A 25,310-nucleotide genomic window follows, 5' to 3' on the forward strand; every position below is an offset into this window, starting at 1 on the left:
CGACTCTTTGATCCCTCGATCGGCCGCACCCCCCGAGAGGAAATTATCCCTTCCGGTCGGGTGGTGGGGGCTACGGTCTGGGGGATCGAGAGACAGGTTAAACGCGCTCTCTCTCACGTCGCTACTCCCCGTAACTGCCCTAGGGGCAGCCTTTTTGTCCCCATTCCCACACGATTAGCGGTTCTTCAATGGGCCCATTCTTCTAGACTAACGGTTCATCCCGGTGCTCGAGGCACTGTCGCATTTATCCGCCAGCGTTTCTGGTGGCCCTCTTTAGAACGTGATGCGCGCCGCTTTATCGCTGCCTGCTCTGTCTGTGCCCAAACCAAAGCAGGCAACTCTCCGCCTGCTGGTCTTCTCCGACCGCTACCTGTTCCCTCTCGCCCGTGGTCCCATATAGCTCTCGACTTTATCACCGGTCTTCCGCCCTCAGCCGGCAAGACTGTCATCCTGACGGTAGTCGACCGCTTCTCAAAATCGGCGCACTTCATTCCTCTTATCAAACTGCCCTCTGCGAAGGAAACGGCCCAGATTATGATTGATAATGTGTTTAAGTATCACGGGTTGCCCACCGATGTCGTGTCCGATAGGGGTCCGCAATTCGCCTCGCAGTTCTGGAAAGAATTTTGCCGTCTCATAGGGGCCACTGCTAGCCTTTCCTCGGGTTTTCACCCACAGACTAACGGCCAGGCCGAGCGAGCCAATCAGATTGTTGCCCGCATGCTCCGCAGTCTAGCCTTTCGCAATCCCTCATCTTGGGTCGAACAGCTTTCCTGGGCTGAGTATGCTCATAATTCCCTCCCCTCCTCGGCCTCTGGTATCTCTCCCTTTCAATGTTGCCTCGGCTATCAACCGCCCTTATTTTCGTCCCAAGAGACCGATTCTCACTGCCCGTCCGTTCAGACCTTTATCAGTCGCTGTAAACGAACCTGGAAGAGGGTGAGATCCGCACTTTGTCGTTCTAAGAGACGCATGTGCGTGGCTGCCAATAAATCGCGTGTCAAGAGTCCTCGCTATGCCGCGGGTCAGAGGGTTTGGCTTTCTACATCTAATTTACCCCTCCAGTCTGACTCCCGTAAACTGGCTCCCCGCTTCATCGGGCCGTTCCGCATTATCAAGATCGTTAACCCTGTCGCCGTCAAACTCCGGTTGCCGCATAATCTTCGTCGTGTTCACCCGGTGTTTCACGTCTCCTGCATTAAACCGACCTCTCGCTCCCCCCCTCCCACGTCCTTCTCTGCCGTTCGTATCGAAGACTCCCCGGTCTACACCGTCCGCAGGATCATAGATAGGCGGCGTCGGGGTCGTGGTTACCAATACTTAGTCGATTGGCAGGGGTATGGTCCTGAGGAGAGGAGTTGGGTCTCCCCTAAGGATATCCTGGACCCCTCGCTCATTGATGATTTCCTCCGGTCTCGCCAGCATTTCCCCGCTGGAGCGCCTGGAGGCGCTCTTTGAGGAGAGGGTACTGTCATGGTCTTGTCATGATCCTGTCTCTATCTCTCTCTTCTTCTCCCTCTGTCTCCCCCTGCTGGTTTTTCCCCTCCTGTCTCCCTCGCTCTTCGCTTATGTGTCACAGCTGTCTTCACTTCTCATTAAGATAATTCCCCCTCCACCTGGTTCTCATCTTGCCTTGTTATTTGGGCTACTTCTACCCTCTCGTTCCCGTGTCTCATTGTCAGATTGTTACTTCCGAATGAAGCCGTTGCCTTTGGCGTCCTTGTTAGCAGTTTGTCATGGTCCTGTCCTGTCCTGTCTAGTCGGGGTGAAGTTAGTTGTCTACTATCGCTACCTGTACCTCTCTGTGCTCACCCTTTATACCCCACAGAACCTTACCTGCTGTTCTACGCCGCTACCGCCCCGCACTGCGAGCACCGATCCCCGGCTCTCCCCTGAGCCCAGTCAAAGCCTCCACCTCGCCAGCCTTCTGGTAGTTCCAGCCACGGAGGTTTCCTGTGTTAGTTTAACCCAGCCTTCGGGTCTTCCTTAGTTTTCATCTTTGTACTCCTTTGTTGGATTTTCCTGTGGCTTTCCTTTGTTGGATTAAAGACTGTCATTTTGCCCTCGCATTTGAGTCCCCTCTCTTCAATACCCATCACACATACTGTTTTTCTGTACGCAATTCTAAAAACTTTAAAACTTTGTCCATTTGCCGTCAAGACTACAAGTTTCTTTCTTGAGAGAGTGGCTATTACTGTTATAACATGGCACAGTATGTTGTTTTCTAACCCTTTTCAATATGTTGTGGGCTTTTAATGTATTAGAGAGGATAGTGCCCATGTTGCCAGCCATTTCGTCTAGTTCATGTGTATTTTTGGGTATACATAGCAGTTGAGCTAGGCAGCTTGTGAATTTGTCTTTGGTGGCTGGAACAATAGTTCTGCCCAGATGGTAATGCTGAGCCATATAGTTAATATCCGTGATACGCAGCATGCACGATACAAGGAAATGGTCAGTAACATCATCACTCTGAGGTACGATATCTATATCAGTAAGATTGATTCCATGTGATATAGTTAAATCTAGTGTATTATTAAAAGGATGAGTGGGCCCGGTGACATTTTGCTTGACTCCAAAAGAGTTTATTAGGTCAGTAAACGCAAGTCCTAATATATAATTTGTATTATCAACATTAATATTAAAAACCTGGACAATTAGCGCTTTATCAACTGTAACCAAATGGTCTGATAGGAAATCTGCAAATTCTTTTAGGAATTCTGGATACGGCCCTGGTGGTCTATATGCAGCTATAGCCAGAGCAAGAGATACATTAGTTTTTTTGCATATCTAACAGTGTAACATTAAGCAGAAGTATTTCGAATGAGTTAAACCTGTATCCTGTTTTCTGGGTAACATTGAGAATATCACTATATATTGTTGCAACCCCCCCGCCATGACCAGTCTGATGGGGCTCATGCTTATAACAGTATTTTGGTGGAGTAGATTAATTTAGACCAATATAATCATTTGGTTTTAGCCAGGTTTCAGTCAAGCAGAGTAAATCAAAACTATTATATGTGATCATTTCATTTACAATAACTGCTTTGGGTGTGAGTGATCTAATGTTTATGAGCCCAAACTTCTAGTAAATTTATTTTAAATGTTTTTCTGGTTTAATCGTGATTTAAAAATAAATCTAGATCCTGCATTAAATGTATATTTTGACCTCACTATTTGGGGAAAAGACACAGATAGATTGATAGGTCAGCACAAATACTCTATCAGTTAATTCTCAGCACAAAACAATTTACAAAACTATTTAAGAGTAACAATTTAATTGAGGTTCAACAAATAAAAAACAAATGCAATACGGATAAAGAAATTATAAATCTTGGCTTATTGAATATCATGTACCTTTCTATGAAAGCACTTATTGTAAATTATATGATCACTAATCATAACCTAGATGTGATCTGTTTGACAGAAACCTTGCTAAAACCTGATGATTACATTATTTTAAATAATGGTGCTTTATATAACATTATCCAGAGAAACAAATGTTAAATATAGCTGCAAGCAGCGATGGCAGGCTCAAGCCATCAGTGCGAACCCTCTGGCAGTCAAGTTATAAGGGATACGACAGTTAAAGGGTTAATCCGGACCATCTAGACTTTGAAATCACATACACAGAACAATATATATAACTTTAGTAACACTTTACAATAAGATTTCATTAATTAACATTAACTATGTTCACATAAACAATTATATAGCATTCATTAATGTCAGTCAATATTCCAAAGTTAATCATTAAAATATTGATTTATTGTGATTTTTTTCCAAGCACATTTTACCAATTTCAATCCATATCAATCTTAATTACTACCATACATTTTTTATTTCATCGTTTATGAGTGTTATATAATTGTCCATGAAAGCCGGAAGAGAAAAACTCCTTATTTTCAGGTGTGCCGAATTATTAGGCATGTTTTCTTTTACAGATGAAATAAGCCACAAAAAAAAAAGTTTTAACTGAAAGAGAAAAGTCAGAAATTGCAAAGTTAAGACATGACCATTGGACAAAAAAAAAAAAAAAAAAAAAACTTCTTTTATTTAACCAGGTTAAAGCTCATTGAGATTAAAATCTCTTTTACAAGAGTGACCTGGCCAAGAAGGCAGCAACAAATAGTAAAAGTATACAATTATACAATGTACAACAAAACATAAAAAAACACACTCATAAATCACAACAACAATTTACCAAAGGATAAAACATGTAATTTATTAAAAGTAGCTTAAACTCATTTAGTGATGGTAACGTGGTAAGCTTTAGGGTATCCTTAAGGTAATTCCAAGAGGAGGCGGCATTATATGTAAAACCGTTTTTCCCTATCTCTGTTCGAACCCTAGGGACATTTGAGCGGAGATTGTAGCGTCCGTTGGAGTTTGAGAAGTTGAGAGACAAATAATGTGGATTAAGACTGCAAATCGACTTATAGATAAAACAATACCAATTAAAACTTATTCGGGTATGCAAGGATGGTAACTCTGCCTTCTCATATAAAATGCAGTGATGCGTTTGATATCTACACCCAGTAATAAAATGTAAGGCACTATGGAAAACTATATCAAGTTTTGTTAAGTAATGTGTTGGGGCATTTATATATACTATATCTCCATAATCCAACAAAGGTAAAAATGTTGCAGAAACCATATATTTCCTAGCATTAAATGAAAATAAGGTTCTGTTTCTGTAACAAAAACCAAGTTTAAGCTTAAGTTTGGAAGTTAATTTGTGAATATGCACTTTAAAACTTAACTGAATATCCAATAAAATGCCCAGGTACTTATAACAAGTAACACATTCAATTTTAGTGCCTTGCAATGATAAAATATCAGGAAATTTTTTTGGTTCAACTTTAGATGTTGAAAACATCATTAGTTTAGTCTTATCTATATTTAAAATCAGCTTAAGTTGACAAAGGCAAGACTGAACAGTATTAAATGCTGACTGTAAACCTTGAAGTTCTTGCGAAGCTGATGACGCAAAGCAATAAATAACAGTATCATCTGCATAAAGATGATATTTAATGTTAAGGATGTTATCACAAATATTATTTATGTATAACGAAAATAAAATAGGTCCCAAAACTGATCCCTGAGGGACACCCTTTGAAACTGACAGGACAGATGACATACAGTCTTTCAAGACCACAGACTGTTTTCTACCTGATAGATAGTCCGCAAACCAATTTATAGCAGAATCAGACAGGCCAACAGTAGCAAGTCTTTTTAGTAGGATGTCATGATCAACTGTGTCAAAAGCCTTTGATAAATCGAGGAAAAGAGCTGAACAAATTAGTTTACCATCTAAAGCAGTAGTTATATCGCTAAGCACTTTCATTGCGGCTGTAATGGTACTATGTTGTTTTCTAAACACAGACTGGAAGGGAGAGTGAATTTTATTTAATTCCAGATAAGTTTTTAATTGTTCGTTCACTAGTTTCTCTAAAAGTTTAGATAAGACACACAATTTAGATATTGGCCTATAGTTATTTAAATGCAATGGGTCACCCCCTTTAAATAGAGGAGAAACGAAGGCAGTCTTCCAGATCTTTGGAAGTTCACACGAAGAGATAGAAAGATTAAATAAATGTGTCAAAGGTTAAGCAATAAAATCTGCTGCTACCTTTAGATAAAAATGTTCCAGCTTATCAGGCCCTGCAGATTTTTTTGGATCTAACTGGGCAAGAGCTTTATGAAGCTCAGAAACAGAAAACTGAATAAAATCAAATTTTTGTGTAGTTAAATTACATTAAGTATCAGTTAAGGAAACAGTGAGCGGATTAGATAAGCAGCGAGGTGATTGAGACTCAAATAAGGAACCTGATAAGGTGAAATGTTCATTAAAACTATCTAAAATAGTGGTCTTTGTTATCAGGTGGATGTTTTGGTAATAATTTTGCAAATTTCTGTATTGTCTCCTTGCGACAGTGATTTTACCATTTTCCAAAACAAATTATTTAGATTTTGTGATGTTTCAAGTAAATACAAATCTGATTTGGCCTTTTTTATCTGTGAAGTACAGACGTTTCTCAACTTCCTAAAATGAAGCCAATCTGACTCAACTGTATTTCTATCCTGCAGAAGCTTTGCTAATTCTGGTGTAAACCAAGGATTGTTTTGGGACTTGACTCTTATTTTTCGCATTGGGGCATGCTTGTTTATCAGTTGCATGAAGGCACTATGAAAAAAATTCCAAGCTAACTCTATATCAATCATTAAATGAATATGACTCCACTTAAATAAATACAAATCATGATGAAATGCTTGTTCAACAAAATGTTTTCTGTTTCTCACAACGAGAATTTGAGGTTAACATTTTGGACGTTTGGTATTCCTTACAGCAGCTATGACACAGTGATCACTAACATCGTTGGCAATGTAAGGGAAACAGGTCAATTTAGCTCAAAGGGAATCATTTAAGATTTTAAGGGAATTTGAACAGAATCACTGTTTCACGGCTGTTCACGGAGACCTGCTATTCTGTGAACTAGCCGTTTAACATCAAATCTGCGCTGGATACTAATATCCAAACTATAGTGAAAACACTATTAATTAGCACAGTAACAAGATCGGCAGTTTAAGACATTAACTTGTAAGCACAAAACACAAGATACTTTTCTTTTCAATATGAATAAGGCTTTATTAGATAAATCTAAGACATATAAACTAATCTAACACATAAACGCATGCACACACACATTCACACAAGTTGCAGGAAGATCGAAAGTTAGGGAAAGATGAGTTTAAGAGAATGGAAATGTGAAATCCCAAGTTTACAGCAATACGTTAAATTGCATAGACATGAACAACCATCAATCACGTAATTAGCGCTCGCACTGAGTTCCTCAATGGGGTTAAAATTATATTAGATACACCAGTAAAGGTCACAGTCTGGAGGTAAAGTTACTTGCATCTCCTGTGAAGAAGGAGCCTCGGTGAAAGGGCTATCCCGAGGTCGTTGATTGGCTGGAAGTTCAGTCTCTGAAGTGACGTCCTGGGAAGCCCGTGGTTGTTGGGCGTTGGCTCAAAGTGCAGAGTCGTGTGCGCTGGTTGAAGTTGAACGGACGTTACAAAACTTAACTCAGAACACGAAACTCTCAAACGGAAAAGAAAAAAAATAAAGTTTGACGAGACTAGGTTGTGTTCCTTCTCATCGTGGCATAGTAGCAGCAGGCAGGCACGCTGGAACCGCGCTCAAAGAACAGTGATGACTAAACCGCATGGCAAGATGCTACAAGCTAGCCGAAGCATAGCTAGAGACTAGAAACTGGGATGACTCAGCACATAGAGACTCTTTCACCTAGTTATCACACTATAGAGACTGTGTCTGTTCCACGAACTAGAAAATACAAAAAACGTCCAAACCAAGTTAAGGTTAACAACTTAATTGAGGTTCAACAAATAAAAAACAAATGCAATATGGATAAACAAATGATAAAGATTGGCTTATTGAATATCAGATCCATTTCTACGAAAACACTTTTTGTAAATAATATGATAACTGATCATAATATTGATGTGCTCTGCTTGACAGAAACCTGGCTAAAACCTGATGATTACATTATTTTAAATGAGTCCACCCCCCAAGATTATTGTTATAAACACGAGCCGCGTCTAAAAGGCAAAGGGGGAGGTGTTGCTTCAATTTATAATAACGTTTTCAGGATTTCTCAGAGGGCAGGCTTCAAGTATAACTCGTTTGAAGTAATGGTGCTTCATATAACATTATCCAGAGAAACCAATGTTAATGATAAATCCCCTGTTATGTTTGTACTGGCTACTGTATACAGGCCACCAGGGCACCATACAGACTTTATTAAAGAGTTTGGTGATTTTACATCCGAGTTAGTTCTGGCTGCAGATAAAGTCTTAATAGTTGGTGATTTTAATATCCATGTCGATAATGAAAAAGATGTATTGGGATCAGCATTTATAGACATTCTGAACTCTATTGGTGTTAGACAACACGTTTCAGGACCTACTCATTGTCGAAATCATACTCTAGATTTAATACTGTCACATGGAATTGATGTTGATAGTGTTGAAATTATTCAGCCAAGTGATGATATCTCAGATCATTATTTAGTTCTGTGTAAACTTCATATAGCCAAAATTGTAAATTCTACTTCTTGTTACAAGTATCGAAGAACCATCACTTCTACCACAAAAGACAGCTTTTTAAGTTATCTTCCTGATGTATCCGAATTACTTAGCATATCCAAAACCTCAGAACAACTTGATGATGTAACAGAAACTATGGACTCTCTCTTTTCTAGCACTTTAAATACAGTTGCTCCTTTACGGTTAAGAAAGGTTAAGGAAAACAGTTTGACACCATGGTATAATGAGCATACTCGCACCCTAAAGAGAGCAGCCCGAAAAATGGAGCGCAGCTGGAGGAAAACAAAACTAGAGGTATTTCGTATTGCTTGGCGGGAAAGTAGCATATCCTACCGAAAAGCATTAAAAACTGCTAGATCTGATTACTTTTCTTCTCTTTTAGAAGAAAACAAACATAACCCCAGGTATTTATTCAATACAGTGGCTAAATTAACGAAAAATAAAGCCTCAACAAGTGTTGACATTTCCCAACACCACAGCAGTAATGACTTTATGAACTACTTTACTTCTAAAATCGATACTATTAGAGATAAAATTGCAACCATTCAGCCATCAGCTACAGTTTCGCATCAGACAGTGCACTATAGACCCCCTGAGGAACAGTTCCACTCATTCTCTACTATAGGAGAGGAAGAATTGTATAAATTTGTTAAATCATCTAAACTTACAACATGTATGTTAGACCCTATACCATCTAAGCTCTTAAAAGAGGTGCTTCCAGAAGTCATAGGTCCTCTTCTGACTATTATTAATTCCTCATTGTTATTAGGACATGTCCCCAAAACCTTCAAACTGGCTGTTATTAAGCCTCTCATAAAAAAGCCACAACTTGACCCCAGAGAACTAGTTAATTATAGACCAATCTCGAATCTCCCTTTTCTGTCCAAGATACTAGAAAAGGTGGTATCCTCACAATTATATTCCTTCTTAGAGAAAAATGGTATATGTGAGGATTTCCAGTCAGGATTTAGACCGTATCATAGTACTGAAACTGCTCTCCTTAGAGTTACAAATGATCTGCTCTTATCATCTGATCGTGGGTGTATCTCTCTATTAGTTTTATTGGATCTTAGTGCTGCGTTTGACACAATTGACCACAACATTCTTTTGCATAGACTTGAACACTTTGTTGGCATCAGTGGAAGTGCATTAGCATGGTTTAAATCATACTTATATGACCGCCATCAGTTCGTAGCAGTGAATGAAGATGTATCATATCGATCACAAGTGCAGTATGGAGTACCTCAAGGCTCAGTTCTAGGGCCGCTACTCTTCACGCTTTATATGTTACCCTTGGGAGATATCATCAGGAAACATGGTGTTAGCTTTCACTGTTATGCTGATGATATGCAGCTCTATATTTCCTCGCAGCCTGGTGAAACACACCAATTTGAAAAACTAATGGAATGCATAGTCGATATAAAAAATTGGATGACGAGTAATTTCTTATTGCTAAATTCAGAAAAAACAGAGGTGTTAATCATAGGGCCTAAAAACTCTGCTTGTAATAACCTAGAACACTGTCTAAGACTTGATGGTTGCTCTGTCAATTCTTCGTCATCAGTTAGGAACCTAGGTGTGCTACTTGATCGCAATCTTTCCTTAGAAAGCCACGTTTCTAGCATTTGTAAAACTGCATTTTTCCATCTCAAAAATATATCTAAATTACGGCCTATGCTCTCAATGTCAAATGCAGAAATGTTAATCCATGCATTTATGACTTCAAGGTTAGACTATTGTAATGCTTTATTGGGTGGTTGTTCTGCACGCTTGGTAAACAAACTACAGCTAGTCCAAAATGCAGCAGCAAGAGTTCTTACTAGGACCAGGAAGTATGACCATATTAGCCCGGTCCTGTCCACACTGCACTGGCTCCCTATCAAACATCGTATAGATTTTAAAATATTGCTTATTACTTATAAAGCCCTGAATGGTTTAGCACCTCAGTATTTGAATGAGCTCCTTTTACATTATACTCCTCTACGTCCGCTACGTTCTCAAAACTCAGGCAATTTGATAATACCTAGAATATCAAAATCAACTGCGGGCGGCAGATCCTTTTCCTATTTGGCGCCTAAACTCTGGAATAACCTACCTAACATTGTTCGGGAGGCAGACACACTCTTGCAGTTTAAATCTAGATTAAAGACCCATCTCTTTAACCTGGCATACACATAACATACTAATATGCTTTTAATATCCAAATCCGTTAAAGGATTTTTAGGCTGCATTAATTAGGTAAACCGGAACCGGAAACACTTCACATAACACCGTACTTTCTACATCATTAGAAGAATGGCATCTACGCTAATATTTGTCTGTTTCTCTCTTGTTCCGAGGTGACCGTGGCCACGAGATCCAGTCTGTGTCCAGATCAGAGGGTCACTGCAGTCACCCGGATCCAGTACGTATCCAGACCAGATGGTGGATCAGCACATAGAAAGGACCTCTACTGCCCTGAAAGACAGCGGAGACCAGGACAACTAGAGCCCCAGATACAGATCCCCTGTAAAGACCTTGTCTCAGAGGAGCACCAGGACAAGACCACAGGAAACAGATGATTCTTCTGCACAATCTGACTTTGCTGCAGCCTGGAATTGAACTACTGGTTTTCGTCTGGTCAGAGGAGAACTGACCCCCCAATTGAGCCTGGTTTCTCCCAAGGTTTTTTTCTCCATTCTGTCACCGATGGAGTTTCGGTTCCTTGCCGCTGTCGCCTCTGGCTTGCTTAGTTGGGGTCACTTCATCTACAGCGATATCATTGACTTGATTGCAAATAAAAACAGACACTATTTCAACTGAACAGAGATGACATAACTGAATTCAATGATGAACTGCCTTTAACTATCATTTTGCATTATTGAGACACTGTTTTCCAAATGAATGTTGTTCAGTGCTTTGACGCAATGTATTTTGTTTAAAGCACTATATAAATAAAGGTGATTGATTGATTGAAGGTAGCTTGGCAATGTTTCTAAGATGGAAGAATGCAGTTTTTCTAACAATGGAAATATGATTTTCAAAAGACAAATTGTTGTCTAATATAACACCCAGATTTTTGACTGTAGAGGAAGTAACAGTACATCTGTCTAGTTGCAGATTGTAATCTACAAGATTCTGTGTAGTGTTTTTTGATACAATAATTAATATCTCTGTCTTATCTGAATTTAACTGGAGAAAATTATTTGTCATCCAATATTTTACATTTTTAACACACTCTGTTAGCTTAGATAATTGAGAAGTTTCATCTGGTATCGTTGAGATATATAGCTGAGTATCATCAGCATAACAGTGGAAGCTAATTCTGTATTTTCTAATAATATTACCAAGGGGCAACATGTATATTGAAAATAGAAGATCATGTTTATGCATGAAAGTGCTCAATTGAGCAGACACAACTTTTTCTAAAATTTCAGACATAAATGGAAGATTTGAAATAGGCCTATAATTTGCCAGTACACTAGGATCTAGTTTTGGTTTCTTAATAAGAGGCTTAATAACTGCTAGCTTGAAGGGTTTTGGGACGTGACCTAAAGATCATGACAAGTTAATGATATTGAGAAGCGGTTCTTCGGTTACAGGTAATAACTCTTTCAGTAATTTAGAGGGTACAGGATCTAATAAACATGTTGTTGGTTTAGATACAGTGATAAGTTTATTTAGCTCTTCCTGTCCTATAGTTGTAAAGCACTGCAGTTTATCTTTGGGTGCGATGGATGAAACTGAAGTGTTAGACGCTGTAGAATCTACATTCGCTATTGTATTTCTAATGTTATCTATTTTATCAGTGAAGAAATTCATAAAGTCATTACTATTTAATGTTGGTGCAATATTTGAATCAGGTGGTGTCTGGTAATTTGGTAATTTAGCAGATAGAAGAGAAACACCAGGATCTGGATTGTGGCACTTCTCAGAAGATCCAGCAGCTCTGTCAGGGCCTCGCTGCTCAGAACAAAATCATTAAACACCTGTCCAGCGCTTGCACATTCAGGGGTCTAGTCTGATTTAGAGAAAGAAGGAAAAGAGAAATTGTTTAGAGCTATGGCAACGTAATTAGTACAAGAAATATTGAGATACTTTAGTAAACTATAATATGGCATATTATAGGCCTCCCTCAGCAAACTCTGACTCTCTTGTCTTACTTGAACAGCATCTCTCTACCAATGAATTTAATAAGATACTTTTAGTTGGGGATTTTAATTGGGATTGGTTAACTCCTGCTTCAGATCGTTTTAAATCCCTTTGTAACAATTTAAACTTAACACAACTAAATGACAGTCCCACTCTCAAATGTTTAGAAAAATCAACTTTATTAGATATTTTTTTTGACTAATGCACCCCATAAGTATACCGGTACAGGTGTTTTTGCTGTAAGAGAAATGAGTCGAGCCAGACAAATTAAAGAGTCTATCAAAGCTGTATGCATTGAAACACAAGAGCTGAACTCCTCAGGAAGTCATAAATCAGTTCTAGTGCCACAAGAACCAAGCAAGATAACCAACCAACCAACTTGTTCACACAACAGCTTTCAACATTAACACCAATAGAACAATTATTGACAATTTTAATTCGAAGAAGAGATTATCAAATTTATTGTTCGTAATTGAAATGCAACGCTGGACATCACATGAAAACCCATGAGAGTACTGCACAAGTCCCATTGACCCCCCCCCCCCACCTAGCAGAACCAGACTGAAATTCCTAAGGGGGGGGAAGGGCTTTAAACCTCTGTCTTCACAGAAAAGTCCTTTGCCAGAGAATGGCAAAGAAACTACTTTCGTACAGATATATGGACCAGAATGAACTCAAAAAGACTTATAAATGCATCATTCCATTGCTTTACTCCATATTCATTTATGTGTAACCCACACATTTGACTATCATGTATAATCACTTATTGTGTATGTCTTTTGATAACTATAGGATACATAGTCATGTCTAGTATTGATATAATCGAATTTTCTTGCTTGATATTGTCCTGACAATCATTTATTTGTAAAATATATCATAATCGTGTTATAGGAATCATGCCCAAAATTAGACCCTGCCAGAGCAGGAACATTCGTACCACATGCTTGGTAAGATAAACATATGATTTATGATACCCCCCGAGCCAAGACAATATCTGATTGGTCAAGACAACATCTGAGGTGTGGCCAACAAGCAAGTTTAAATACTTTGGACACCATGAAATTTGGCTTTTAGTCCCTAGCTGCTGCTATTAGCCATGTCGGCTTTTAGTTCTAGCATTGCTTGTGCTATCAGTCATCAATCAATCACCTTTATTTATATAGTGCTTTAAACAAAATACATTGCGCCAAAGCACTGAACAACATTCATTTGGAAAACAGTGTCTCAATAATGCAAAATGATAGTTAAAGGCAGTTCATCATTGAATTCATTGATGTCATCTCTGTTCAGTTGAAATAGTGTCTGTTTTAATTTGCAATCAAGTCAACGATATCGCTGTAGATGAAGTGACCCCAACTAAGCAAGCCAGAGGCGACAGCGGCAAGGAACCGAAACTCCATCGGTGACAGAATGGAGAAAAAAACCTTGGGAGAAACCAGGCTCAGTTGGGGGGCCAGTTCTCCTCTGACCAGACGAAACCAGTAGTTCAATTCCAGGCTGCAGCAAAGTCAGATTGTGCAGAAGAATCATCTGTTTCCTGTGGTCTTGTCCTGGTGCTCCTCTGAGACAAGGTCTTTACAGGGGATCTGTATCTGGGGCTCTAGTTGTCCTGGTCTCCGCTGTCTTTCAGGGCAGTAGAGGTCCTTTCTAGGTGCTGATCCACCATCTGGTCTGGATACGTACTGGATCCGGGTGACTGCAGTGACCCTCTGATCTGGACACAGACTGGATCTGGTGGCCACGGTGACCTCGGAACAAGAGAGAAACAGACAAATATTAGCGTAGATGCCATTCTTCTAATGATGTAGAAAGTACGGTGTTATGTGAAGTGTTCCGGTTCCAGTTTACCTAATTAATGCAGCCTAAAAATCCTTTAACGGATTTGGATATTAAAAGCATATTAGTATGTTATGTGTATGCCAGGTTAAAGAGATGGGTCTTTAATCTAGATTTAAACTGCAAGAGTGTGTCTGCCTCCCGAACAATGTTAGGTAGGTTATTCCAGAGTTTAGGCGCCAAATAGGAAAAGGATCTGCCGCCCGCAGTTGATTTTGATATTCTAGGTATTATCAAATTGCCTGAGTTTTGAGAACGTAGCGGACGTAGAGGAGTATAATGTAAAAGGAGCTCATTCAAATACTGAGGTGCTAAACCATTCAGGGCTTTATAAGTAATAAGCAATATTTTAAAATCTATACGATGTTTGATAGGGAGCCAGTGCAGTGTGGACAGGACCGGGCTAATATGGTCATACTTCCTGGTTCTAGTAAGAACTCTTGCTGCTGCATTTTGGACTAGCTGTAGTTTGTTTACCAAGCGTGCAGAACAACCACCCAATAAAGCATTACAGTAGTCTAACCTTGAAGTCATAAATGCATGGATTAACATTTCTGCATTTGACATTGAGAGCATAGGCCGTAATTTAGATATATTTTTGAGATGGAAAAATGCAGTTTTACAAATGCTAGAAACGTGGCTTTCTAAGGAAAGATTGCGATCAAGTAGCACACCTAGGTTCCTAACTGATGACGAAGAATTGACAGAGCAACCATCAAGTCTTAGACAGTGTTCTAGGTTATTACAAGTAGAGTTTTTAGGCCCTATGATTAACACCTCTGTTTTTTCTGAATTTAGCAGTAAGAAATTACTCGTCATCCAATTTTTTTATATCGACTATGCATTCCATTAGTTTTTCAAATTGGTGTGTTTCACCGGGCTGCGAGGAAATATAGAGCTGCGTATCATCAGCATAACAGTGAAAGCTAACACCATGTTTCCTGATGATATCTCCCAAGGGTAACATATAAAGCGTGAAGAGTAGCGGCCCTAGAACTGAGCCTTGAGGTACTCCATACTGCACTTGTGATCGATATGATACATCTTCATTCACTGCTACGAACTGATGGCGGTCATATAAGTATGATTTAAACCATGCTAATGCACTTCCACTGATGCCAACAAAGTGTTCAAGTCTATGCAAAAGAATGTTGTGGTCAATTGTGTCAAACGCAGCACTAAGATCCAATAAAACTAATAGAGAGATACACCCACGATCAGATGATAAGAGCAGATCATTTGTAACTCTAAGGAGAGCAGTTTCAGTACTATGATACGGTCTAAATCCTGACTGGAAATCCTCACATATACCATTTTTCTCTAAGAAGGAATATAATTGTGAGGATACCACCTTTTCTAGTATCTTGGACAGAAAAGGGAGATTCGAGATTGGTCTATAATTAACTAGTTCTCTGGGGTCAAGTTGTGGCTTTTTTATGAGAGGCTTAATAACAGCCAGTTTGAAGGTTTTGGGGACATGTCCTAATAACAATGAGGAATTAATAATAGTCAGAAGAGGACCTATGACTTCTGGAAGCACCTCTTTTAAGAGCTTAGATGGTATAGGGTCTAACATACATGTTGTAAGTTTAGATGATTTAACAAATTTATACAATTCTTCCTCTCCTATAGTAGAGAATGAGTGGAACTGTTCCTCAGGGGGTCTATAGTGCACTGTCTGATGCGAAACTGTAGCTGATGGCTGAATGGTTGCAATTTTATCTCTAATAGTATCGATTTTAGAAGTAAAGTAGTTCATAAAGTCATTACTGCTGTGGTGTTGGGAAATGTCAACACTTGTTGAGGCTTTATTTTTCGTTAATTTAGCCACTGTATTGAATAAATACCTGGGGTTATGTTTGTTTTCTTCTAAAAGAGAAGAAAAGTAATCAGATCTAGCAGTTTTTAATGCTTTTCGGTAGGATATGCTACTTTCCCGCCAAGCAATACGAAATACCTCTAGTTTTGTTTTCCTCCAGCTGCGCTCCATTTTTCGGGCTGCTCTCTTTAGGGTGCGAGTATGCTCATTATACCATGGTGTCAAACTGTTTTCCTTAACCTTTCTTAACCGTAAAGGAGCAACTGTATTTAAAGTGCTAGAAAAGAGAGAGTCCATAGTTTCTGTTACATCATCAAGTTGTTCTGAGGTTTTGGATATGCTAAGTAATTCGGATACATCAGGAAGATAACTTAAAAAGCTGTCTTTTGTGGTAGAAGTGATGGTTCTTCGATACTTGTAACAAGAAGTAGAATTTACAATTTTGGCTATATGAAGTTTACACAGAACTAAATAATGATCTGAGATATCATCACTTGGCTGAATAATTTCAACACTATCAACATCAATTCCATGTGACAGTATTAAATCTAGAGTATGATTTCGACAATGAGTAGGTCCTGAAACGTGTTGTCTAACACCAATAGAGTTCAGAATGTCTATAAATGCTGATCCCAATACATCTTTTTCATTATCGACATGGATATTAAAATCACCAACTATTAAGACTTTATCTGCAGCCAGAACTAACTCGGATGTAAAATCACCAAACTCTTTAATAAAGTCTGTATGGTGCCCTGGTGGCCTGTATACAGTAGCCAGTACAAACATAACAGGGGATTTATCATTAACATTGGTTTCTCTGGATAATGTTATATGAAGCACCATTACTTCAAACGAGTTATACTTGAAGCCTGCCCTCTGAGAAATCCTGAAAACGTTATTATAAATTGAAGCAACACCTCCCCCTTTGCCTTTTAGACGCGGCTCGTGTTTATAACAATAATCTTGGGGGGTGGACTCATTTAAAATAATGTAATCATCAGGTTTTAGCCAGGTTTCTGTCAAGCAGAGCACATCAATATTATGATCAGTTATCATATTATTTACAAAAAGTGTTTTCGTAGAAATGGATCTGATATTCAATAAGCCAATCTTTATCATTTGTTTATCCATATTGCATTTGTTTTTTATTTGTTGAACCTCAATTAAGTTGTTAACCTTAACTTGGTTTGGACGTTTTTTGTATTTTCTAGTTCGTGGAACAGACACAGTCTCTATAGTGTGATAACTAGGTGAAAGAGTCTCTATGTGCTGAGTCATCCCAGTTTCTAGTCTCTAGCTATGCTTCGGCTAGCTTGTAGCATCTTGCCATGCGGTTTAGTCATCACTGTTCTTTGAGCGCGGTTCCAGCGTGCCTGCCTGCTGCTACTATGCCACGATGAGAAGGAACACAACCTAGTCTCGTCAAACTTTATTTTTTTTCTTTTCCGTTTGAGAGTTTCGTGTTCTGAGTTAAGTTTTGTAACGTCCGTTCAACTTCAACCAGCGCACACGACTCTGCACTTTGAGCCAACGCCCAACAACCACGGGCTTCCCAGGACGTCACTTCAGAGACTGAACTTCCAGCCAATCAACGACCTCGGGATAGCCCTTTCACCGAGGCTCCTTCTTCACAGGAGATGCAAGTAACTTTACCTCCAGACTGTGACCTTTACTGGTGTATCTAATATAATTTTAACCCCATTGAGGAACTCAGTGCGAGCGCTAATTACGTGATTGATGGTTGTTCATGTCTATGCAATTTAACGTATTGCTGTAAACTTGGGATTTCACATTTCCATTCTCTTAAACTCATCTTTCCCTAACTTTCGATCTTCCTGCAACTTGTGTGAATGTGTGTGTGCATGCGTTTATGTGTTAGATTAGTTTATATGTCTTAGATTTATCTAATAAAGCCTTATTCATATTGAAAAGAAAAGTATCTTGTGTTTTGTGCTTACAAGTTAATGTCTTAAACTGCCGATCTTGTTACTGTGCTAATTAATAGTGTTTTCACTATAGTTTGGATATTAGTATCCAGCGCAGATTTGATGTTAAACGGCTAGTTCACAGAATAGCAGGTCTCCGTGAACAGCCGTGAAACAGTGATTCTGTTCAAATTCCCTTAAAATCTTAAATGATTCCCTTTGAGCTAAATTGACCTGTTTCCCTTACATTGCCAACGATGTTAGTGATCACTGTGTCATAGCTGCTGTAAGGAATACCAAACGTCCAAAATGTTAACCTCAAATTCTCGTTGTGAGAAACAGAAAACATTTTGTTGAACAAGCATTTCATCATGATTTGTATTTATTTAAGTGGAGTCATATTCATTTAATGATTGATATAGAGTTAGCTTGGAATTTTTTTCATAGTGCCTTCATGCAACTGATAAACAAGCATGCCCCAATGCGAAAAATAAGAGTCAAGTCCCAAAACAATCCTTGGTTTACACCAGAATTAGCAAAGCTTCTGCAGGATAGAAATACAGTTGAGTCAGATTGGCTTCATTTTAGGAAGTTGAGAAACGTCTGTACTTCACAGATAAAAAAGGCCAAATCAGATTTGTATTTACTTGAAACATCACAAAATCTAAATAATTTGTTTTGGAAAATGGTAAAATCACTGTCGCAAGGAGACAATACAGAAATTTGCAAAATTATTACCAAAACATCCACCTGATAACAAAGACCACTATTTTAGATAGTTTTAATGAACATTTCACCTTATCAGGTTCCTTATTTGAGTCTCAATCACCTCGCTGCTTATCTAATCCGCTCACTGTTTCCTTAACTGATACTTAATGTAATTTAACTACACAAAAATTTGATTTTATTCAGTTTTCTGTTTCTGAGCTTCATAAAGCTCTTGCCCAGTTAGATCCAAAAAAATCTGCAGGGCCTGATAAGCTGGAACATTTTTATCTAAAGGTAGCAGCAGATTTTATTGCTTAACCTTTGACACATTTATTTAATCTTTCTATCTCTTCGTGTGAACTTCCAAAGATCTGGAAGACTGCCTTCGTTTCTCCTCTATTTAAAGGGGGTGACCCATTGCATTTAAATAACTATAGGCCAATATCTAAATTGTGTGTCTTATCTAAACTTTTAGAGAAACTAGTGAACGAACAATTAAAAACTTATCTGGAATTAAATAAAATTCACTCTCCCTTCCAGTCTGTGTTTAGAAAACAACATAGTACCATTACAGCCGCAATGAAAGTGCTTAGCGATATAACTACTGCTTTAGATGGTAAACTAATTTGTTCAGCTCTTTTCCTCGATTTATCAAAGGCTTTTGACACAGTTGATCATGACATCCTACTAAAAAGACTTGCTACTGTTGGCCTGTCTGATTCTGCTATAAATTGGTTTGCGGACTATCTATCAGGTAGAAAACAGTCTGTGGTCTTGAAAGACTGTATGTCATCTGTCCTGTCAGTTTCAAAGGGTGTCCCTCAGGGATCAGTTTTGGGACCTATTTTATTTTCGTTATACATAAATAATATTTGTGATAACATCCTTAACATTAAATATCATCTTTATGCAGATGATACTGTTATTTATTGCTTTGCGTCATCAGCTTCGCAAGAACTTCAAGGTTTACAGTCAGCATTTAATACTGTTCAGTCTTGCCTTTGTCAACTTAAGCTGATTTTAAATATAGATAAGACTAAACTAATGATGTTTTCAACATCTAAAGTTGAACCAAAAAAATTTCCTGATATTTTATCATTGCAAGGCACTAAAATTGAATGTGTTACTTGTTATAAGTACCTGGGCATTTTATTGGATATTCAGTTAAGTTTTAAAGTGCATATTCACAAATTAACTTCCAAACTTAAGCTTAAACTTGGTTTTTGTTACAGAAACAGAACCTTATTTTCATTTAATGCTAGGAAATATATGGTTTCTGCAACATTTTTACCTTTGTTGGATTATGGAGATATAGTATATATAAATGCCCCAACACATTACTTAACAAAACTTGATATAGTTTTCCATAGTGCCTTACATTTTATTACTGGGTGTAGATATCAAACGCATCACTGCATTTTATATGAGAAGGCAGAGTTACCATCCTTGCATACCCGAATAAGTTTTAATTGGTATTGTTTTATCTATAAGTCGATTTGCAGTCTTAATCCACATTATTTGTCTCTCAACTTCTCAAACTCCAACGGACGCTACAATCTCCGCTCAAATGTCCCTAGGGTTCGAACAGAGATAGGGAAAAACGGTTTTACATATAATGCCGCCTCCTCTTGGAATTACCTTAAGGATACCCTAAAGCTTACCACGTTACCATCACTAAATGAGTTTAAGCTACTTTTAATAAATTACATGTTTTATCCTTTGGTAAATTGTTGTTGTGATTTATGAGTGTGTTTTTTTATGTTTTGTTGTACATTGTATAATTGTATACTTTTACTATTTGTTGCTGCCTTCTTGGCCAGGTCACTCTTGTAAAAGAGATTTTAATCTCAATGAGCTTTAACCTGGTTAAATAAAAGAAGTTTTTTTTTTTTTTTTTTTTTTGTCCAATGGTCATGTCTTAACTTTGCAATTTCTGACTTTTCTCTTTCAGTTAAAACTTTTTTTTTTGTGGCTTATTTCATCTGTAAAAGAAAACATGCCTAATAATTCGGCACACCTGAAAATAAGGAGTTTTTCTCTTCCGGCTTTCATGGACAATTATATAACACTCATAAACGATGAAATAAAAAATGTATGGTAGTAATTAAGATTGATATGGATTGAAATTGGTAAAATGTGCTTGGAAAAAAATCACAATAAATCAATATTTTAATGATTAACTTTGGAATATTGACTGACATTAATGAATGCTATATAATTGTTTATGTGAACATAGTTAATGTTAATTAATGAAATCTTATTGTAAAGTGTTACTAAAGTTATATATATTGTTCTGTGTATGTGATTTCAAAGTCTAGATGGTCCGGATTAACCCTTTAACTGTCGTATCCCTTATAACTTGACTGCCAGAGGGTTCGCACTGATGGCTTGAGCCTGCCATCGCTGCTTGCAGCTATATTTAACATTTGTTTCTCTGGATAATGTTATATAAAGCACCATTATTTAAAATAATGTAATCATCAGGTTTTAGCAAGGTTTCTGTCAAACAGATCACATCTAGGTTATGATTAGTGATCATATAATTTACAATAAGTGCTTTCATAGAAAGGTACATGATATTCAATAAGCCAAGATTTATAATTTCTTTATCCGTATTGCATTTGTTTTTTATTTGTTGAACCTCAATTAAATTGTTACTCTTAAATAGTTTTGTAAATTGTTTTGTGCTGAGAATTAACTGATAGAGTATTTGTGCTGACCTATCAATCTATCTGTGTCTTTTCCCCAAATAGTGAGGTCAAAATATACATTTAATGCAGGATCTAGATTTATTTTTAAATCACGATTAAACCAGAAAAACATTTAAAATAAATTTACTAGAAGTTTGGGCTCATAAACATTAGATCACTCACACCCAAAGCAGTTATTGTAAATGAAATGATCACATATAATAGTTTTGATTTACTCTGCTTGACTGAAACCTGGCTAAAACCAAATGATTATATTGGTCTAAATTAATCTACTCCACCAAAATACTGTTATAAGCATGAGCCCCATCAGACTGGTCATGGCGGGGGGGTTGCAACAATATATAGTGATATTCTCAATGTTACCCAGAAAACAGGATACAGGTTTAACTCATTCGAAATACTTCTGCTTAATGTTACACTGTTAGATATGCAAAAAAACTAATGTATCTCTTGCTCTGGCTATAGCTGCATATAGACCACCAGGGCCGTATCCAGAATTCCTAAAAGAATTTGCAGATTTCCTATCAGACCATTTGGTTACAGTTGATAAAGCGCTAATTGTCCAGGTTTTTAATATTAATGTTGATAATACAAATTATATATTAGGACTTGCGTTTACTGACCTAATAAACTCTTTTGGAGTCAAGCAAAATGTCACCGGGCCCACTCATCCTTTTAATAATACACTAGATTTAACTATATCACATGGAATCAATCTTACTGATATAGATATCGTACCTCAGAGTGATGATGTTACTGACCATTTCCTTGTATCGTGCATGCTGCGTATCACGGATATTAACTATATGGCTCAGCATTACCATCTGGGCAGAACTATTGTTCCAGCCACCAAAGACAAATTCACAAGCTGCCTAGCTCAACTGCTATGTATACCCAAAAATACACATGAACTAGACGAAATGGCTGGCAACATGGGCACTATCCTCTCTAATACATTAAAAGCCCACAACATATTGAAAAGGGTTAGAAAACAACATACTGTGCCATGTTATAACAGTAATAGCCACTCTCTCAAGAAAGAAACTTGTAGTCTTGACGGCAAATGGACAAAGTTTTAAAGTTTTTAGAATTGCGTACAGAAAAACAGTATGTGTGATGGGTATTGAAGAGAGGGGACTCAAATGCGAGGGCAAAATGACAGTCTTTAATCCAACAAAGGAAAGCCACAGGAAAATCCAACAAAGGAGTACAAAGATGAAAACTAAGGAAGACCCGAAGGCTGGGTTAAACTAACACAGGAAACCTCCGTGGCTGGAACTACCAGAAGGCTGGCGAGGTGGAGGCTTTGACTGGGCTCAGGGGAGAGCCGGGGATCGGTGCTCGCAGTGCGGGGCGGTAGCGGCGTAGAACAGCAGGTAAGGTTCTGTGGGGTATAAAGGGTGAGCACAGAGAGGTACAGGTAGCGATAGTAGACAACTAACTTCACCCCGACTAGACAGGACAGGACAGGACCATGACAAACTGCTAACAAGGACGCCAAAGGCAACGGCTTCATTCGGAAGTAACAATCTGACAATGAGACACGGGAACGAGAGGGTAGAAGTAGCCCAAATAACAAGGCAAGATGAGAACCAGGTGGAGGGGGAATTATCTTAATGAGAAGTGAAGACAGCTGTGACACATAAGCGAAGAGCGAGGGAGACAGGAGGGGAAAAACCAGCAGGGGGAGACAGAGGGAGAAGAAGAGAGAGATAGAGACAGGATCATGACAAGACCATGACAGTACCCTCTCCTCAAAGAGCGCCTCCAGGCGCTCCAGCGGGGAAATGCTGGCGAGACCGGAGGAAATCATCAATGAGCGAGGGGTCCAGGATATCCTTAGGGGAGACCCAACTCCTCTCCTCAGGACCATACCCCTGCCAATCGACTAAGTATTGGTAACCACGACCCCGACGCCGCCTATCTATGATCCTGCGGACGGTGTAGACCGGGGAGTCTTCGATACGAACGGCAGAGAAGGACGTGGGAGGGGGGGAGCGAGAGGTCGGTTTAATGCAGGAGACGTGAAACACCGGGTGAACACGACGAAGATTATGCGGCAACCGGAGTTTGACGGCGACAGGGTTAACGATCTTGATAATGCGGAACGGCCCGATGAAGCGGGGAGCCAGTTTACGGGAGTCAGACTGGAGGGGTAAATTAGATGTAGAAAGCCAAACCCTCTGACCCGCGGCATAGCGAGGACTCTTGACACGCGATTTATTGGCAGCCACGCACATGCGTCTCTTAGAACGACAAAGTGCGGATCTCACCCTCTTCCAGGTTCGTTTACAGCGACTGATAAAGGTCTGAACGGACGGGCAGTGAGAATCGGTCTCTTGGGACGAAAATAAGGGCGGTTGATAGCCGAGGCAACATTGAAAGGGAGAGATACCAGAGGCCGAGGAGGGGAGGGAATTATGAGCATACTCAGCCCAGGAAAGCTGTTCGACCCAAGATGAGGGATTGCGAAAGGCTAGACTGCGGAGCATGCGGGCAACAATCTGATTGGCTCGCTCGGCCTGGCCGTTAGTCTGTGGGTGAAAACCCGAGGAAAGGCTAGCAGTGGCCCCTATGAGACGGCAAAATTCTTTCCAGAACTGCGAGGCGAATTGCGGACCCCTATCGGACACGACATCGGTGGGCAACCCGTGATACTTAAACACATTATCAATCATAATCTGGGCCGTTTCCTTCGCAGAGGGCAGTTTGATAAGAGGAATGAAGTGCGCCGATTTTGAGAAGCGGTCGACTACCGTCAGGATGACAGTCTTGCCGGCTGAGGGCGGAAGACCGGTGATAAAGTCGAGAGCTATATGGGACCACGGGCGAGAGGGAACAGGTAGCGGTCGGAGAAGACCAGCAGGCGGAGAGTTGCCTGCTTTGGTTTGGGCACAGACAGAGCAGGCAGCGATAAAGCGGCGCGCATCACGTTCTAAAGAGGGCCACCAGAAACGCTGGCGGATAAATGCGACAGTGCCTCGAGCACCGGGATGAACCGTTAGTCTAGAAGAATGGGCCCATTGAAGAACCGCTAATCGTGTGGGAATGGGGACAAAAAGGCTGCCCCTAGGGCAGTTACGGGGAGTAGCGACGTGAGAGAGAGCGCGTTTAACCTGTCTCTCGATCCCCCAGACCGTAGCCCCCACCACCCGACCGGAAGGGATAATTTCCTCTCGGGGGGTGCGGCCGATCGAGGGATCAAAGAGTCGAGACAACGCATCTGGTTTACCGTTCTTGGAGCCCGGACGGTATGAAATGACAAAATCAAAACGCGTAAAGAAAAGGGCCCAGCGAGCCTGACGCGAGTTCAATCTCTTGGCGGAGCGAATGTATTCTAAATTGCGATGATCCGTTAAAACAATAAAAGGGACAGAGGATCCCTCTAACCACTGCCGCCACTCACCCAACGCCAGGCGGATGGCGAGGAGCTCTCGATTTCCGACATCATAATTACGTTCAGCGGGGGAAAGGCGATGGGAGAAGTACGCGCAAGGGTGTATCTTATTATCCGACGCTGACCGCTGGGAAAGAACGGCTCCCACCCCCACCTCGGAGGCATCGACCTCAACGATAAACTGTCTTGAGCTATCTGGGGTGCGGAGGATGGGTGCGGACGTAAAAAGGGTCTTTAGCCGGTCAAACGCCTCCTGCGCAGAACCGGACCAACTGAAACGAGACTTAACCGAAGTGAGGGCAGTGAGTGGCGCGGCCACCTGACTGAAGTTGCGTATAAAGCGGCGATAAAAATTAGCAAAACCGAGAAAGCGCTGTAGCGAGACACGAGACTCAGGGACGGGCCAATCGAGCACGGCCTGGACCTTGGTAGGGTCCATTTTGATCCCCTCTGCCGAGATAACGGAGCCTAAAAACGTTATAGACGAAGCATGAAAGGAGCACTTCTCGGCCTTAACAAAGAGTCGATTCTCAAGCAAACGTTGGAGAACGCGGCGAACGTGCTGCACATGAACCTGGAGAGAGGGCGAAAAAATCAAAATGTCATCGAGATAGACAAAAACGAATAAATTGAGCATATCCCGAAGGACGTCA

The sequence above is a fragment of the Carassius gibelio genome, chromosome A11, assembly GCF_023724105.1.
Source record: "Carassius gibelio isolate Cgi1373 ecotype wild population from Czech Republic chromosome A11, carGib1.2-hapl.c, whole genome shotgun sequence".
Taxonomy (NCBI): domain Eukaryota; kingdom Metazoa; phylum Chordata; class Actinopteri; order Cypriniformes; family Cyprinidae; genus Carassius; species Carassius gibelio.